We start from the raw sequence: 18,725 nt of genomic DNA, 5'->3' as shown, positions 1-18,725 counted from the left end.
AGAGCTGAGCAGTGGCAGCTTGTGGGTGGCCCGTGGGCTACGCTGCCCCTTTCACGACTCTGCCAGGCACTGAGGGTGCCTTGGGATCTCTGCTGTGGACAAAGCCTTGGCACTGAGTCCCTAGGAAGGCATGGTTGCAAGGACAGAGGACTACAGTGCCAGGCTTGCTATGCACTCCCAGTGGTATGGACTTGGTGGAATATTTCCCTGCCTGCCTGGAGACTGTGCCTGGGCAAGGGGCATCTGCTGGGAAGCAAAAAGCCATGTGCAGCTCAAGGCTCTTGTGAGCAGTCGCCAAGAACAGAAGAGCCATAGGTGCCTTTCTATGCCTGCTGCTCTGACATTCAAGGTCATCCAGGAAGATTCCACTGTCAGTCCTTAAACAGGGAGATGAAGGAGCTAGAAGCCCATCTCCCAGCAGAATGCTGGCAGTAGTTCTCTTACTTCCCAAGAGATCAATTCTGGTGATTATCTTCTCTACTGCTCTGGCTTTTTGATGTGGGATTGCAAAGACACTTCACATTGGCACTTGTGATATATACATTGCTTTAAACACAGAATATTGTTTGTGAGACCTTGTAGTTAGACACATTTTATAAAATAAAGAAGTAGCAATGCCATTATTTGTAAATGGATATTGCAAAGAGTATGTGGGTACCAAGGAGAACACATTTCTAATGCAGATCCTGTGCCAAATCTTATATGGTCATAAAATTCCCCAGAAGTATCTTTTCAAATCATTATTGTTTTCTGCCTTCATCAGTTCATGAAAGCTCAAAAGAGCTAACTAAATTTCTTTTGAAGGGAATTACAAATTCTGAAAAATCAATAAATACAACTGTATTCCCAGCAGAGCATTTTTATACTGTGCTAGACAAGGATGAAGATGCATTTCCTGTAAACTTAGCTATGAAAAAGACAGCTCAGAGACTACAATTTAATTACTGAGATATAACAAGACATCTGGGGAAATTGCTAGATTGGCAGCTTTTGAAAGTGTTTATAAAGTGATTTTACAGTGAAAAAAAGGAAAGGATTAATTTTTATATAGGGTATTTTCTTACTAAGGAAGTTTAAATGTTTATGTGGAATGGCAAGTTTGTCAATATTTTAAAACACAAACCAAAAAAGATTATAAACTAAAAGGCAGATAGAACTCAGTAGAAGTATGCTACTTCAGAAAAGCAAGTGTCCTTTCATAGCCAAGTATTTGTTCTTCCTTTATTGTACGGATAACATTTATAGCAGATTCTATAGCATAGTGCCTGTTAACGTGAAGAGCTAACAGTAGAAATTATCACTCTCTAAGCCTTTGAAAAATTTACTGAGCAGTGAATTTATCATCACTGGCATTTCTGTATAAATAGCCTTGCTGATTTTTCTAAACTAATCATATGTTCCATGTTCTCACTGCATTTATTTTATTATCAAAATAAGAAAACTAATCCTTGATCTTGTTTTCTCTTTGAATTCAGAATGTCTTTTATTTCCACCGTGTTTCTAATGTTGGTGAAATTCCATTGAATTTATGGGAAGCTAGTCTGCTATAAAACTGATATAGTAAAGTATTAAGCTTTTCTGCTCAGCTTTTCTTTTATCACCTCAGATAAATAAGACTCTTTATAGAAATACACTCTATTTTTTCATGACGGCTCCCCCTTGTCTAGTTTGTTTTTCAGAAGCTTTAATAGATGTTTATCCAAGGTTGGACATAATGGCTATTCACTCCACATAGATAAATAAAATGTCACCAATTTCCTTTATCCTCCAAATTCACTTCTATTCCTCAAAATCTGCAGATACTTCTTGTCTTTACATCACACCCTAGAAGTAACTTTGGGAGATGTGTGTAATTGGTCAGTGTCACCAGGTCACCTCGCAAGAGCTGCCCAGGTCTTTGCAACACCAAAATCACAGAGTAGTTATGAGAGGCCTTGTAAGAGGTACCAGTATGAAACCAATTTAGATCATCCCTCCAGATACCAACAGGTCCTCAGCAGTCCAATTAATGAATGAAGTGGCAGTCAGCTGGCATTCAGAGATGCTCCAGGTTTGCTGATTTCCTCATAATGGTGCCATGAGAGGACAGGAGGAAGGCACAGACCTGAGGCCCATCAGTGCATGAGACAGTAAACTCCTATTCTCCATTCTTTGCATGGTGGCTTCAGGTGTCTGATGACCCAGTAATGTCCACAGAGATCCACAGCCATCACCTGGGCCACATCAACAGGGGAAGCTTAGAGTTCCACACAGGATTGATTTTACTTCTGGATTATAATGAATATTATGTATTCTGGTAAAATCCCTCTATTGGTGTCATCAATAGCTGTGGAGAAATCAGAAATTATGACCTTTTGATCACAGTTGCAGTCAACAACCCTCAGTTAAAAATGTGATACACAAGGGGCAACAGTAGCTTGTCAAAACCCCTGCAGATTCTTGACTCGGAGACAATCAAGATTGTGTGTGACACTGGGACACTGGGACCAAATCATGCCAGATTTCCTGTCCATCAGTGGCTTTCATCCTCACACAAGCAGCATTCCTAAGCAGCCAGTCATGAAAACCTCCTAGCAGCACTGTGCCATCAAAGTAGTACAAAGTAGCTCGAGTGTCCTGCTGAGTGAGGCATCCGACCCCCTTGCCTGCCCAGACACAGTTTTGGAAAGATCTGATAAATTCCGTACTCACATGATATTCATTACTCATTCTGGGCACAATATAGCAAGTGTTGCTCTGTGCTAGGGTGACTACATGTCCTGTACTGAACACTGTAATAAACAGAGTGTTATATTAGCCCTTTGGCAAGAGCTTGTGTCTCTCTCAGTGACAGTATCACCATTAAAGCTATGCCTGTAGGCTTAATCTCTCTGGCTGCTGTTTTTAAGCCAGCAGTCTTTCCTGAAGTCCATTTTCCTTCCTCGCTACATTATCGTTTATTACTGACAAAGGGTGAAAGGCTCAAACATTTGCAAACAAATGTGGTAAGACAGTCACTGCCCCGAAGATAGCATCATTTACTTTGGATATAGATAAATTAATTGTTTATTCTGAACTTTTGGCTCCTTTATCAAAGCTTTACCTGCCCTGGTGCTCAGTCATGAGTGCCAGACCTGTGCCATGGGAGCAGAACAAACCCCAGCCTGACCTGTGGTACAGGAGGGGAAATCACAGCAGTCCCAGCCCCGCACCATGGACTGATTGTCTCATCAGAAGGGCCATCCATGGGAAGTGTCTGAGCAGTGAAAGAAGCAAAATCCCACGATTTTCCCCTGCACTCTATGCTGTGTTGGCCCTCTGGGTCTTACATTTCGGATGAGCAGTATTCTGGCTGTCATGGGGCAGGTGGAAGTGTCTTCTCCCCCATTTCCCTTTACCCTACCCATTAAAGCCATCTCATCCATGATGGGAGCTGCAGTGATGAACATTTCCAGGCAGAGTGAGCCCAGAATTAGGGCTCCTATGTCCTCATCCCGTGCTCAGGTTCTCCCTGTCAAGACAAGGTGGGGCATGAACTCTGTTAGGGTTTTCAATAGGTCCCCATAGGTCCTCTGTCAGCTATAAGATGTCACAGGACAGAAATGGCTGCTGCGGTGCTCCAAGGGCGGGAGGACAGTCAGGATTGCTGCTTGGGACTTACCAACAATGCCCTGGTCTCTTCCAAATTCAAGAGGTCAGGATCCTAGTCCCTGATTGCATTTCTGTTTTAATATTCTCACCATAAGCCAAAAGGAACTGCTCTATATACAAAATACTTGTTTTCTGAAAATCTGGCCAGGCTGAACTGTTGATATGACCTTACCTAAAATAAAAGGCATCGCTAAATAATTCAGACTTTGTAAGGAGCTGAGAGGGAAACACAGGTGAATCCTGTTATTTTAAACTTCCATATTAGAAAAGAAAGGCACTATTAGAGAAAAATAAAATAAACCTCCCTACAACCTTGTCATTCAAACCTTTTTTTAAGACAGCTGGCTTCACTTTCAAACAAGTTTTATAACAAGAGCAAATAAATTCAAAAAATTTGATGGTAACCATCCAAAGTGCTTGGAGTTTTTGACATGCTTTCACTTGTACTTCTTGGCTGCTGTAAACAGCAGGTTAGTGTCAACTGAGTTTCTCCTGTCTCCCTTCTGAGTCCCCATGAGGCAAAGGCACTTCATATCGGTCTTCCTGAAGGTCACATTTGCTCCTGCTCACACGTTCTGCAAATACAGAGCTCGGTTTCATATCGGTCAAGGTGGGGGCACTGGGAAATGTACATGTTCTGCAACATCAGAGGAGCTGTTATTATTCCAGCACTGTATTGAGATTCACTATCTCTGTGTCCTGACTAGTCAAACCATGCACAAATTATTTTCTGCTTTCAGCTACTGTGATCCCATCTGAGCTTCCTGTATATTTGCAGGAGAATAAAATCAAATGTTATTTACGAGAATGTTTGAACCCTTCTCCTGGACTCTGTTTGTGCAAAGGTACTTCCATGCTTTTTTCCTTCATGCCTTTGCCCTTTAATAATGTCCTACTTATGATTGCACAAATATGATGCTTTCATGGGGACTACACTGCTTGTCCAGAAGTTCAGAAGTTCAACCTTTCAAATGGTACATACAAAGGCAAGAAGTGGTGCAACCCGCAGGTGCAGGTAGGAGCACCTGAAATTTTAGGCATGCATAAACTGAGGCCAGTGTTGGAGAGAACAGGTCCCACTCCTCACAGTAGCTGTACATTTACATACTCTGACAGGCTTCTCGCAGCAGGCAGCTGAAAATGATGAGCTGTCTCAACAGATTAAAATTAAATTCTATTGAAGAAAACAAGATACAAAAATTATGTTTCTGTATAATCTGTGTGATTAAATGTTACTTGTTTCAAAGCTAATGTTTCTGTCACTTTCAATTACAGCTTTTGGAAGCTTATTCTGCATCATTTAATCTCTTTAAATAAGTCTCCTGTTCAGCTTTCTTATAGGGATTGGCACACTTATTATGAATATTGCACTGCTACTAACTCCTACAATAACATCACTGACTCTGATTTAGAATTATGTTAATCATAGCTGCTCTCTCTTCATGTCTGGAAGTTGGAAAAAGGAACAAAATCAAATGGAGTCACATGCTGGAACTTTACTGGTCAAGTTATATTGAGCAGGCTCAAGTCAAATACCTGTGATAATCAGATGAAAATTTAATAATTTCTAAACAGTGACAGACATTTCTTATTGGGGAATGATTTTCAAAGCTCTTGTTTTTTAAATTTTATTTGTTATTCTAAAAGCTGAAGGGTTGAACATTTTTCATCTGGTTTTGCCATTTCCAAGTTTTGAGACAAACATTGAAACTGAGTTAAATTCTAATGAGGTTAAACAAATTACTACTTGTTCGACTAGTTTGAAACTCCTAATGTAAATGAAGTTAGACAAAAATTCCTATATTTGTTGACAAAAGAACCTTTGAATCAAAAGCAATATAAAAAACTGATCTCCATGTCTACATTTGGCAGATTATTTTCCTTTATTTGTCTAAGGAAATTATGATTTATGTGCAAAAAGGAAGTTACATTTGCAATTAATAAGCAAACGGAAGAAAGCGGGGCAGGGAGCTTTGCTGGCAAAAAAAAAAAAAAAAAAAAAAAAATTTCTTTGCCAAAGGCTGCTCACCAAGGCGAGCTCTGCCACCTCGTGGGCTGCAGCCCTTTTACAGGGCAGCGACCAGGGTTGGGGGCAGGAGAGCAGGAAGTAGTTAGTATAGGGAGCCGTGGGTCTGTGAAAAAACCCAAACAGCCCAGTATTTAAAATAAATTGTAGAAAGAATTTCAGTAACATAAGAGGTTTGAATCATAATTATTAAAATCAATCTCTCGTTGTAAAGGAAATTATGTCAACAGGGTAGCAAGGTGTATTGTTCTAGCTGACTTTTCCAACCAGTATTCCCAGACTGTAGCTTTTAAAGCAGCACTAGATATAGTGCAGATACTCAGTGTCTGTATTACTGGGTCCATGCAAGTCCCAGCTCCCTGCAGGAACAGCAGCTGTTGTGCCCCAGACACAGGGCCTGGCGCCCTGACCCACAGGTACACGAACCTGTACGGACCACAAAGCATCACGGGTTGCACCCTGGCAGGCAGAGGTAGGGGCAGTCCTAGTCCAGCTTTGTGACCCAGATATGCTTCTTTTGTAGATGTTTGTTATTTTTTTCTAACAGAAGGTCACAGAGCTATGCAAATTGCTGGTTTTTTCAGTTTGCTGACCTAAATAGAAACCTGAATCAAGTTACAAACAAACAATGAAAGTCCATTCTCTCTTGCGAAATGACGAGCTGGAAAAATAGTTTGGATCAACCCACAAAACTTCGTTGACTGACAAGAGTAATCACTAAGCAGTTGAAAATACAAGCTTGGTGATTTCCATCTGAGATCATTATTTAGTGGATGTTCCTTTTCAGAAATGTTGTGCTACTCTGACTTGCATGTTCAGGGAGGAACAAAACCATTAACAAATAAAGGCAAAATCAGCACATACTCTCAGTGGCCTCCAGTTTTAGCATGTTCCTTATCCAACAGCTCTACTTGAAGGTGCACAGACAGCTTTGGTATGTGACTCGAGATCCTAATTGTGACCTTCTTGGCTGGCAGCATCAAATGAAAAGGACTGCTGGAGAAGTGTGGGGAGACCCCTTGTCGTACGGTGGTTCCAGTGTTACCTCAAACAACGATGTCGTCTGGTGACATAAATACAGCTGTCACACTCACATATATGCTATTTTAGCCATGTCAACCCACCAACAGTTTGCAGGTAACCTATCACTAGAAGAACAAATAGATTTTTAATATTTAGTTTAACCATTTAAACTGAAAAGCCATGAGAAATAAGGAAGAGGAAAATGTCCATGAAAATGCCACATTTACAGGGACTAATCTTTTTATTGCAGAGTTTGACTATTATTGCCTAAACAAACATGCTCAGCTCTCAAAGGAAGTGGTTCCTTTGTCATTTCTCTGTGACAAAACTAAAAAAAGAATGAGCTTGAAGAAAATTCTCAGCTATATCCACAATGCTTTGATCACTTAGGGGTCATTTCCAAAGTATGTTGAGAACTTCAAACATCAGGTGCTTTTGGGAATTGTAACAACTTGTTATAAGACAAATCTCTGAATTTCGAGCACCTGACAAATGGCTAATGAAAACAAGAAGCTAACGGTGATGTGTACAAAATATATGGCTCAATTTTTTTCTCGAGTGACCAAGCACATAGACAATTTTGCCTGAATTACAGGATGTCACTGTGATTGAGCTAAAAAATAAGGGGAAAAAAATGTGCATTTCAACAGATGTTAAACAATATACTTGGAATAACAGTTATCTATTGTATATTTTACATGATAAATTAAAGATACTGAAGCATCAGAGATTCCAGGTGACTTTGCTATTACAGCTGCTTTAGTGTTGAAGGCACATAGAATAGTTAGAGTAGCAATACATAGGGAAGATGTGATTCTGCTTCATTTATTGATGAATCATACTTCCTTGATGGGGGCCAGAAACTAACCACGCTTCTATGATGATACAAAAATAGGAAACTCTATCTTTCTACTAAATACTTTTCAATAAGCAGTGCTTTTTTTAATAAAATAGTCATACGAATTCCTGAGGTCATCCAGATTTTACTGTTAACCGTTGAGAGTTTACATGACCATTTCTTGCATTTATTTTTATAAGGTTCATTTAATGGTATGACTGATGAGATGGTTTTGAGGGTGAAAAAGTCATGTAAGTAGCTTGGATAAGGAATACAGATATTTGTTTACCATTAACCTGTGGCAGCAAGAACAAGTCTCCAAGCAGTGGAGCAGAAAGTTAAAGATCTCCTGTATGACCTGACAAAAACTTATAATTTGATTTCAAGTGAAGAAAAAAAATCCCAAAGAGAGCCTTTTTCTTTCCTAGCACCACTAGCAGAGCATTATTATATACAGGACAGTTATATTTTTAATAATCAGTATACATTGTATTTGTAGTCACTGAGATTTAAACAAAGGGACCTGCTGGCTCCCCAGATACGTGGAAACAGCAAGCAATGGAGTCTAGTTCTCCCTCTGCATTCTGTCAGCAGTTGTGTGACTCCTACCTTTCTCCCCTCAGAAGGACTGGCTGCTCTAGGAAATACGATGTGTCACTGGACCCTTTAAAACATGGCCAGTATTCACCACCATAACATTCATATGTAATGGGATTATTTTAATCTTGGAAGCAGAGGCACAGCAAGGCAGATTATTTGCATCTTTTCAAGGTGGTTAGGACCAGGAGCAACCTAGATTAAAATTACTGAAATTCAACATCTCTGTGGTGGTTTCAAAAGGAATTTGATGGACTGCTTCCTTTGGTTGTTGACAAGAATCCACATCATAGAACCGTCCCTGAATCATACGAGTCTGATACCTTAGTCCAGAGAGAGAACAGCAGAGAAATACAGAAAAGGGTCTCAAAGGGCCCACAACACACTGCCTTGTCTGACTGCAGAGAGGCTCGATTCTGTTTGGCTTGAGGAAGTGAGGCAATGCCTGCAAGAGGTAAAGTCAGGACCAGAGAAACACACACAGCTGCAGCCAGATTTGTATCACTTTATGATAGTGATTTCCTATGGGGAAATGACCTGATCATTCAGGGCAGTGCAATAAAATCTGTTCTGTACTATAGATGAGTACTTAAATTTTTGTTAACATTTGAATTCTGCCAAAGTAGGAAGCTCCTCGTGCTGCACATTATTCTTATGTCAGCCATGATAATAAAACATCCACCTCCTGAATTTTTTTATGAGCAATAATTTATTTTTACAATAAAAAAGCACTTTAGATTATTTTTAAACAAAAACAAACCTGTGAGTATATGAGTAGCAGCAGCTATAGCAGAAGGATCTAATTTGTTTTTCTCATCCAAAACCTCATGAAGTGTAATTTTTCTTTTTCACATCCCTGTGCTGTTCCAAACACCAGTTTATAGAGCTTACAAATGCATTTTCCTTTGGAGTCTGGTATGTATTCTCCTGAGGGTCTCAGACAATTACAGTAAAAAATAGAAGCATCAATTGCAATCTTTTTGCACAGCATGGTATTACTCCTGCCGAGGTTTTAATTTGCCCCGACACTGCATATATCAGCAGATTTTCAAAATTACATTATAAACTGATATTTCATTTGGCCTAAAATTCAGCTTAGTTTCTCGTCACACCAAGGTTTCCCAGATACCAAAATCAGTGTGATTCCAAAGCTCACAGGCAAAGGAACTTGGGATTTGGAATTCAAGAGTAATTATGGAGTCTTGCTAGACTGGGGAAGCAGCAAGGGGATAAAAAACCTGCTCTGCACATCACACTACCACCACCAGCAGAAAGCATTAGAGTTAGACACAAGACAATATTATATCTTGGCATAGAGGGGAAGAGAACAGGGATGGAAACCAGTTGAAGAAAAATCTCCCACCTATATTTCTGTTCCTTGCCTTTGCTATCTTGTCTAAGCCAAATTTTTCAAAGCCATCTCCTGTTCTCTGCAAAATCTGTGGAGATTTTACTCTACTTGCAGTGACATGAAGACTGCTCGAAACATCCTCCATTCAAATCAGTGGGAACCCTTGAATTTACATAGATTTGAATTCAATTGCACCTTTGCATTTGCTTTTAATATAATAAAGAATTCCTAGCTGAGGGAGCTGGGTTTGTTTAGTCTTGAGAAGAGCAGGCTCAGGAGGGACCTCACTGCTCTCTACACTTCCTGAAAGGAGGCTGTAGTGAGGTGGGGGCCAGTCTCTTGTACCATGACTACAGTGAGAGAACCAGAGGAAATGGCCTCAAACTGAGATGGGGGAGATTCAGATTAGATAACAGAAAAAATTTTTACTGTTATGGAGGTCAGGCATAGGAATAGTTTGCCCAAGTATGTGGTGGATCCACCATCCCTGGATGTGTTAGGGAGGCATTTGGATCTGGCACTAGGTGATCTGGTTTAGTGGCCTAGGGGCTACAGTGACAGAGCTGGGTAGATGATCTTGTAGGTCTCTTGATGAGTCTATGATTCTATAAATCTATGTCATTAATGAAGATATCAAGTAACACTGGTCCTAGTACAGAACCCTGAGGGACAACACTGACATCCATCAGGATTCTGAGCCGTTGACCACTACCCTCTGGATGCAACCTTTCAACCAATTCCTTATCCACTCCACAGTCCACCTACCAAATCTATCTCTCTCCAATTTAGAGAGAAGGATGTTGTGTGGGACCGTGTCAAAAGCTTAACAGAAGTTCTGATAGGTGATATCCATAGTCCTTCCCTTGTCCACTGATGTAGTCACTCCATCAGAGAAGGCCAATAGGTTGGTTAAGCAGAACTTGCCCTTGGTGAAACCGTGCTGGGTGTCTCAAATCATGTCCCTGTCCTCCATGTGCCTTAGCACAACTTGCAGGAGGATCTGTTCCATGGCCTTCCCAAGCACAGAGGTGAGCCTGACAGGTTGCTGGTTCACAGGGTACTCCTTTCTAACCTTTTTAAAGACAGGTAGGATGCTTCCCGTTTTCCAGTCACCAGGAATTTCATCTGACTGACATGATTTCTCAAATACGAGAGTGGCTTGGCAACTACACCAGCCAATTCCCTCAGGACTCTGGGATGCAACTCATCAGGTCCTATAGACTTATGAACAATCCTCAAGCGGTCATGAACGTGATCTTCTCTTACAGTCAGAAGCACTTTGCTCCCCCAAAACACGGTGTTTCCACCCAGTTTCAAATCACCTTTCATGATAGGCAAATGTGGTAAAAATGACACTACAGAAACTCCTGCTCCAAATGAAACTGTCCAAAAGAAACACTGTGTAATAGAAGTAAATCATAGTGATTCTGAGCAGGATCTGAAGACAGCCACATAACACAGTACAATCATAAAAACTGGAAAAAGAGCTACATTGTTCATTTCCTTCAAGGAATTTTCTGAGTCATGTTGTCTTGAAAGGTTCCATGGGTTAATAGTTCATGGAGAAGTGATATGAAAAACTTCTGATGCTGACTATTTGACTACAACAACAAGAATTCTTAGGCTATATGTTGTTAATGGAGTGATTTTAAAATTCAGGATTTCCTCATATGACATATAGAAAACAAAGGTGACATTCAGCCAGATGAAGAATAAAGCAACATTTAATTGGAACACACTTTGGAACAGAACAAATAATCAGTCCTAAGAGCAGCTCTACATTAATTGCAAATGCAAATGCAAATGCAAATTTAAAAAAAGTGTTATTCCTTCCTTAACTCTTATCTTCTGCTCAATACCTTGAAAATATTTCTAAAGAAACTTGTAACTTTTACAACGCTGACAAAGTGTAAATTTTGCTAATTACACCTGACCTCCTCCTTGGCAATCCTAATAAAGATGACTGAATTGCAGAATAACTTATTCTAGCACGCCTGTGTGTTTCTTAGTTACCTACAAAATAATTCAAAGAATTAAAAAACATAAGATTCTAAATTAGAAAGACAGTAGATCAACAGATAAAATCTTGTTTCAATCTCTGTTCAATATCTGATACTGAAAGATGAAGAAAAAGTCCTGTTTTTAACCACCCACCTATTTATCAGTTACTGCATGGGAAGAATGATTCTTTCTGATCTTTTTGGACAATCTGCTAACTCTTTGATGTATAAGACATTAATAACTTTATTTTTACCTTTTTAATAAATTTAATGGGCAATAATTAAGTTTACATAAATAATTAATCAACAGCGTTTGATTGTTGAAAACAAAAAACCTTTGGACAATCCCTTTATTCTGAAGTCAGGATGACTGACACCAGCATGTACAACAGGGGAACAGAATGTGTGGTGCTATTATGATGAATGATGTCAAGAACCGGCACCATATGGCGTTCAATGATAAACACAAGTTGCAAAAACAAAAGGGAGAGGAGAGCAGTGAGAACACTGACACTTTACCTGAGGGTGCTTCTGTAACATTTAACAGAACAGCTGGATTGCCCAAGACTGGATATTTCATTATATTACTAAACAGATTGCGAAGTTAGTAAGATTTTAAATCTAGTAAATCAAAGTTCCTTTGTACATTATAGATAAAATTCTGAACCTATGGAAATCAACAGCAAAAGAACTATTTCCTTCACTGTGATAAAAATCCCTCCCATTTCTATATTGATTTAATAATTAAAGCTTTTGATACTACCAGGAACTTTAATGGTATCATCTTTTAAATTTACATATCTGACTTTTCTTGGGGGTTCTTTGACTACAGATACAGGATGACCAGTACAGCTGATCTGCTGCCTTCTGAAGTCAGTGGAAGGTCTCAGAATTGTTTTGACAATCACCAATTTAATAAAAACAAGTATCCTGAACTTATAGTATACCTCCTAGAATAAGGCGGAGACTTCAGATGTCTATTAAAAATAAATGAAAATATCTATTAGAAAGAGAAGCAAATTTTCTGTTTATATGTTTAGCATTAACAAGATTTAGATAAGGTACAGCATGCAAGATTAACCCAGTGATATGGTCCCGAATGTATTTCACATCTATGTCTTTGTCTTTTTACACAGTCTTAAACATCTAGTGCCTAAATAAGCTTGTGAGTTCACACTTGTATCTATGCTTAAATAAATTTTCCTCTGTGATACTGCTATAACTCATTTACCCTTATCATGTTCTCTCCTTGTTGTTTATTAGCACCATTTGTTATGTCGCATTTAAAATTAGATTGGGAGATATTTGGGGGAGGAATCATTAGCAGGTTGCAATCAGAACTCTAATTATGCTGCTACTGGAGGGTGCTGAGGAACCCATAGCTGAGTGAACAGATGTACTCATTTTTAATAGGGGAAGTCATGTCATAGTAAATTACAGCTCTATTTTCTAGAATATGGGCCTATTGAAGGATTTGCAGGTAAAAAGTGGTAGCAGAGCTGAAATTGAAAAGCCGTGACATATCTGACACGCTAAGTGCAGACACTTCATGCTGCTGCTCAGACACTGCACACTGATGCAGAATGCAAATAGGCGCAAGACTTCTTCCACCGGGTACGAACAAAGCTTTAGAAAGGCAGACTTTCTGGAATAGATAAACAAAGTGCTGACAGGAAAAGTTATAAGAGAAAGGAAGGTTTTTTTTCCCAGCAGTGTTAAAGAATTACAGCGGCTTTTTCTGGGGGCAAGATAATTTACAAGCAGAAGCACTAATGGCCTAAAAAGCCAAATTTCTGCTTCCTAGAAGAAATAGTCTGCTCTGGCTGAGTGGAAGAATGACAAAAAAGTTAAAGAAGAGCCTACTAAGCTAAGCAGGAAGCTTACGGTGACAAAAGGCCCTAGGTCTGTAGATGGTGAAAAAATACATGACTTGATCCTGTCTGGTCTAAATCCCCACAGAAAGTAATGGAAAAATAATGAACAGTCCGAGGAGCAGACTCTGTATGTCTTGAGTTCACTGGATGCATGCATAGTGACAGAGATGAGACTGAAGATAAATATGGGAGAGCACTGCAGCTGGACCTGACAACTCCAGCTCAGAATCCTGGCTCTCACCGCAGCCACAGAGTATAAAACTGGGGCAAATATAGAGTGGTAATTTCCCTGGACATTCTCCCAAACTCCAACAAAGCTGTTTTAGGGGCTCTCTGTACCAGATGTAACTTCCACAAAGCCAGTAAACATTGCGGCTTTTTCTTCTGTGAGTTTATGAGGCCCTAAACTTCTGTAAATTTTTAGCCTCCCCAGTATCCTGTGTAAAGGACTTCTGTGTGAAGAACCACAGTCTTCTTGTTTTGAACCTTTGAAAGTGCTACTTTGAGTTCATGCCCCTCAGTTCCCAGAAGCAACACAAGCAGTCTGCTTCCTGTGCGGAAGGTTTTCCAGGAGGCCCTCAGAAGGCTGGCCAGTGAGCACTGTTGCTAGGGCCAACAAGTCACATGAGACTCATGTTCCTTTACATTGGTAAGTGATAAAGGCCAAAGAATGTATGTCAGCACTATATCCCTGCTCACACTAGCCAAGACTAAGCATGTTCCTTGGCATCATTTTGGCCCATTCTAACTAACACTTCCTAAGCCAATGCCAAGGCACACTCTGAAGGACAGCATGTGCTATTTCTAACAGGCAGCATAGAAAGACTGCACCATGTCTGGCTTCCTTCACCCTATCCCCTCCTCCAGCACTGCCCTAGCAGGCCCTTCATGCCCCAAAACATGCCATACGCACTCATGTCATACCCCAGGATATGTCATACATATGTTCACTTCATGCTATGAAAACTTTACTCTGGTGGGATGCAACCCAACCCTCACTTCAGCATGTTCCATGGATGGGAACAAACATTTTGCTGTCTTCCTCCATAACCTTTGGTGACAGCTCATCTAATTTACTGAGAGTGGCCACTCTCTGCTTTGATTTACAGGTGTTTGCTGTGATTAGTAAGTAAAGGCCACTTGCACAAAGTAGAACTGTACAAGTTGGTGTAGCCTTCCAGACATGATCTGCAGGTAGTATGTCTAGAGCACTCCCGTGGAACCCACAGGCCCAGGCCTGAAAAGATGTAGTGGCAGCCAAAGAGGAAAGATACACTGATCTTGCTCTTTACCTCTTTCCTATCAAGCTTATCAACTTATCTTCAAGGTACAAAGAATTTATCACAGTTTTGACCTCTGATACAGATGTCTAATTAGCCGTCACACAAGGATATTGCAGACTGATAAAAGCAATGACACTTAAGTGCAGAGGACATAGTAGAAAAAGAACAGGTTCCAGAAAGGAAAAATTTGTAGGAGGCAGCAAAAGTCATAGCCTGTGCACATGCACTTTGAATGCTACTCATAGCCACAGCACCTCTATAAACAACTGACTTAAAGAAGAACCGTTTATAAATCAGACGGTCCCTCATTAGGTAATTTTAAAAGGATGTAAATTGTTAGCCTGTGCACTTTATTTCTCTGTCACAAACAGTGCAGTCACATATGTGCAGCTAGAAAATAATCCATAAATTTTTACAGCTGCATATCTGAAGGATGAACTTAATGGTTCTTCAAGGCCTGCACACATTGATGGTTTAAGCTGATTCTTCCAGATGAGAGACATTTGAGGCAAAACAGAGTAAGAGCACAGCTTTGCCATGAATACAGCAAATCATTCATATGAACTCAATTCTATTTGCACTAAAGTTTGAAAAGGGGATCTTCACACAGTTGAAAATGAGTTCTCTTCACCGTAAGGAAGTGTAAATTCAGACAGATACCTGAAGAAGTGGAAGGACAAAACAGATGAAGAGAACAAAAGCAAAATATCTAATCTACTATGTTTTATCTTCCTTAAATTCAACATCATAACAGACTGTTCCTCAAGGTGTGTTTAGCATTTAGACCTGGGTTCTGCATTGCTGACTTAAAAATGTAGGTTACGGGTTCGGTCGGGACGGTCGGTGACGGAGACGAGAGATCTCTATAGTCTGATCTTGGGACACATGGGGTTTATTGCAAAGGGCGTGGGTATAGGGGCACTGCTCAGAGCTGCCAGACTCAGCTCTGAGCAGGCCCAAGAGAGCAAGAGAGTAAGCGGGTAAGAGAGAGAGAGAGGGAGTGTAAGAGCAAGGAGAGTGAAGAAGAAGTAGTAAGAGTAAGAGCAAGAGTAAGAGTAAGAGCAAGAGTGTCTGAAGTCCTGGTTACAATACAATAAATCATCTTCTGTACTGAATATTCTAATTGTCACTAACCAATCTAATACAAGATACAAATCCTATAGCATTTACATACAGCCTATAAGAGTTCTTATATTACCATAGAGTGTTACATCTTAACTTCTAAAAACTACTCTTTGGACCCCTTCTGCTGAGCTAGCAGGGTCTGCTCTGACCCTTGGACCTGCTTGCAAGCAGAGGGTATTGTTCAATCAAGAGGGGATTACCTTCAGTCGGCCATACCATTGTTTTCCAGTTGTTCAGTAACTAAGACTTGGTATTTCAAAAGTGGCTTTCATTTCGATGTTGCCTGTAGTTTTCATATTCCCAAAATCTTTTGTCAGGCAATCATATTTATAAGGCTTTCCTGTTTCATCTTCCCCAACAAAAAAAACCCCACTAATTTTAAAGGGTCCTTGTGTAAGAAATGTAAGAATCAGAGGAGTGATCAGAAGACCTCATGATACTGTCCTTGTTTTTGTTTGACAAAAAAGAAAAGCAGCAGTTTTGTCCTTATAGCGTTGTAATGTTGAAGAACAGAAAGTCAATCACTTAATCTCAGCTGGTAAAACCTTCCAGCACAAGGAGCTCTGGGACTGTGATTCATTCCCATAGACATCAATAGCAATACAGCTGTATGAAGACCTATCAATACTAATAGCTTTTCATAGTGGGTATTGCTCTGTGGTAATTTTCTAAAACCTCAGTTACATAATAGTGTTATGTGCATAAGTCTCCTGTTACCAAAGGTGCATAAATCTGTGGTAAATGTTTTTCAAACTAAATTTCTACTCCGGATTCCCTTTGTCATTTTGTATTGGACATTTTAATGTATAAAACCAGGAAATGTAGCATGATGTAGCTTGTTATGTTTGTTATGGATATGTTTATAACAGAAACACATTTACAGTGAGGATGTGAGAATACCCTGCTTTTAAGATTCTACCACGAACAGGGCTGGCCTCATATTAGCTAGTAAATCTGAGTAAACCTCTGATGACTGGCTGACATCAAAACAAAACTTGAAAGATTAGCAAAATTTACTGAAACTGATACTGAACTTTAGGCAAAAGCTCTTCTGAAAGTGGAGAGTCTGGAGAAAACTAGGAAATTCAGAAGCTTTGGTATGTCCATTTATTCAACAAAAATGCAATTACAAGGGAAAAGACAAATTAAGAGACATGAGCAAGACTGCTGTGGCCTGAATAAAAGATTCTACAAGCATAAGTTGTTGATTTTATAGGAGATGAAATTATGATAGCCAAGATATGAAATATTACTGTGTTCATAAAACACAGTATGTGTTATAGGATCTTTGAGTTTCAGTAAATTTATGAAAACCATGATTAGGACAAACAGTGTGTTCTGCCAGTGGCACAGGATAGATACAGGTTTGGGTAACATTGTTTTCTAGTAATTTACTTCATAGGAATGCAACAGAAATCTGATTTTTATGTGTCACATTTATTGCCATCTTTGGAAATACACCAAGATATTTTCAGAGGTGTCTGAATTTAATTTATTAGCATTCTGGGAATTCACATGAGCTGAGACATTTATCATTAAGAGAAAAACTTAAATTTAAAAAAAAGCTATAAAATGTTAGAAATCTAGAAATCACTTACTATCCTCGCCACATTAGTTGTGATATAACAGGCAAAGGTATCTAGGATGTAACTTCTTTCCTGTACAGACAACTAATTTTTTGCAAAAGTGCATTATTTTTCATGACATTTTCATTGTAAAAGTAGCTCAAGTCAATAAAAAAATTTCTAGTTTAAGTCCCGATGAGAATGGAAGCAAAATGCCTACATTTAAAAATAATCCTTAGTCCATTGTCAGCAACATTTACCCTTGACTAGAAAGAGATAAAAATATCATATCAGCATCATCACAAAATTGATCCTTAATTACTTGACAAGCACCCATAATTCTTCATATATTTACCTATCTGAAACACATAATTCTTGAAAGAGCTTATGGATTAGTTTCCATAAGGTACTTGTGTGACTTATGTAGAATACACCAAGAAAAGAATGCTGAATATTTCTTAACTTACTGAGTCATGTTCAGAACACTTACAGGAGACACAAGCTCAAATCTGAAATCCTTCGTGAACAAGAGCTTCCCTTCTGCTCCGGTTCTGTTATTGCAAAATGCAGGCTGGTGGAAACTGAAAAACATAAGTATGTGTTTTAGTCAGTGACCTTATGAATCTCTGGGGGAAAGACTTGAAATACATATGAAAATAGCCAATGGATTTTGTGGAAGGATGGCTGCAAGAAAGAGGACATGAAACTTAAGAGTTGCTGCAAGCTCAGCAGCTAACCACAAGAATGAGCAAGGTCAGCATGACCGTGAGCCTGCCTGCTAGACAGAGATAGGATCTTGTGGTCAAGCTAGACAAGGATATGAGTTACACCCCTAACCACAGCTGGGCAGAGCTAAGAAAATGTAACTTTTAAGAATTATCCAATCAACTAAGGACAACTATGATTAGCTAATAAAGCCAGCTATAAATGTAATTGCAGAATCACTAATAAACAAAGCTTGCCTAACAATCATATCAATTGTCCGCATCTTCCCTCCTCCTCTGCAGGATTTTAACAACACCTTCAGTAGAAAAATGGGCATGTGTTCAACATAGCTGTAGTTCACCTGAAGAATGGATCCGTAACTCTACATGTCCCCAGACATGTTTGAATTTATGTTCAGGCTATTTAAACAATGTCAACAGCCTCCTTATGTTTTTCTATTATGATTAACTATGCTGCTGTAAATCTTGCTTTAAATGTGTAGCTGGACAATTCTTAACTGTTTGGAAAAAAAGTCTCAGGTTTGCACAGCCATGCACAATTGAGGCCACAGAGGGCATACGAACAGCAAGACACCTCACCTTTCTTTCTTGTCTTCTCCAGGTACATTAGAGACGAGGGAAGCTTAGCAGGGTCTGGTTCTTAGCAGCAGGATTTGGAACATGAAGAAGTATCAATTAAATCAGAACA

General features: G+C 39.5%; 1 protein-coding gene across 2 annotated transcripts in view; it reads right to left on the bottom strand.

Moving 5' to 3' along the window:
* STARD13 (StAR related lipid transfer domain containing 13) overlaps positions 1-17,883 on the bottom strand; it is a 329,105-nt gene extending 311,222 nt beyond the window's left edge. For both annotated transcript variants that reach the window (XM_017731330.1, XM_017731328.1), the window contains exon 1: positions 17,803-17,883. The gene's annotated coding sequence lies outside the window, so the exon portion shown is untranslated. The remainder of the gene's footprint in view (positions 1-17,802) is intronic.
* Between the last annotated feature and the right edge of the window lie 842 nt (positions 17,884-18,725).

This window comes from Corvus brachyrhynchos, unplaced genomic scaffold (assembly GCF_000691975.1).
Source record: "Corvus brachyrhynchos isolate BGI_N302 unplaced genomic scaffold, ASM69197v1 scaffold103, whole genome shotgun sequence".
NCBI lineage: Eukaryota > Metazoa > Chordata > Aves > Passeriformes > Corvidae > Corvus > Corvus brachyrhynchos.
This window is presented reverse-complemented; position numbering and strand designations above follow the sequence as displayed.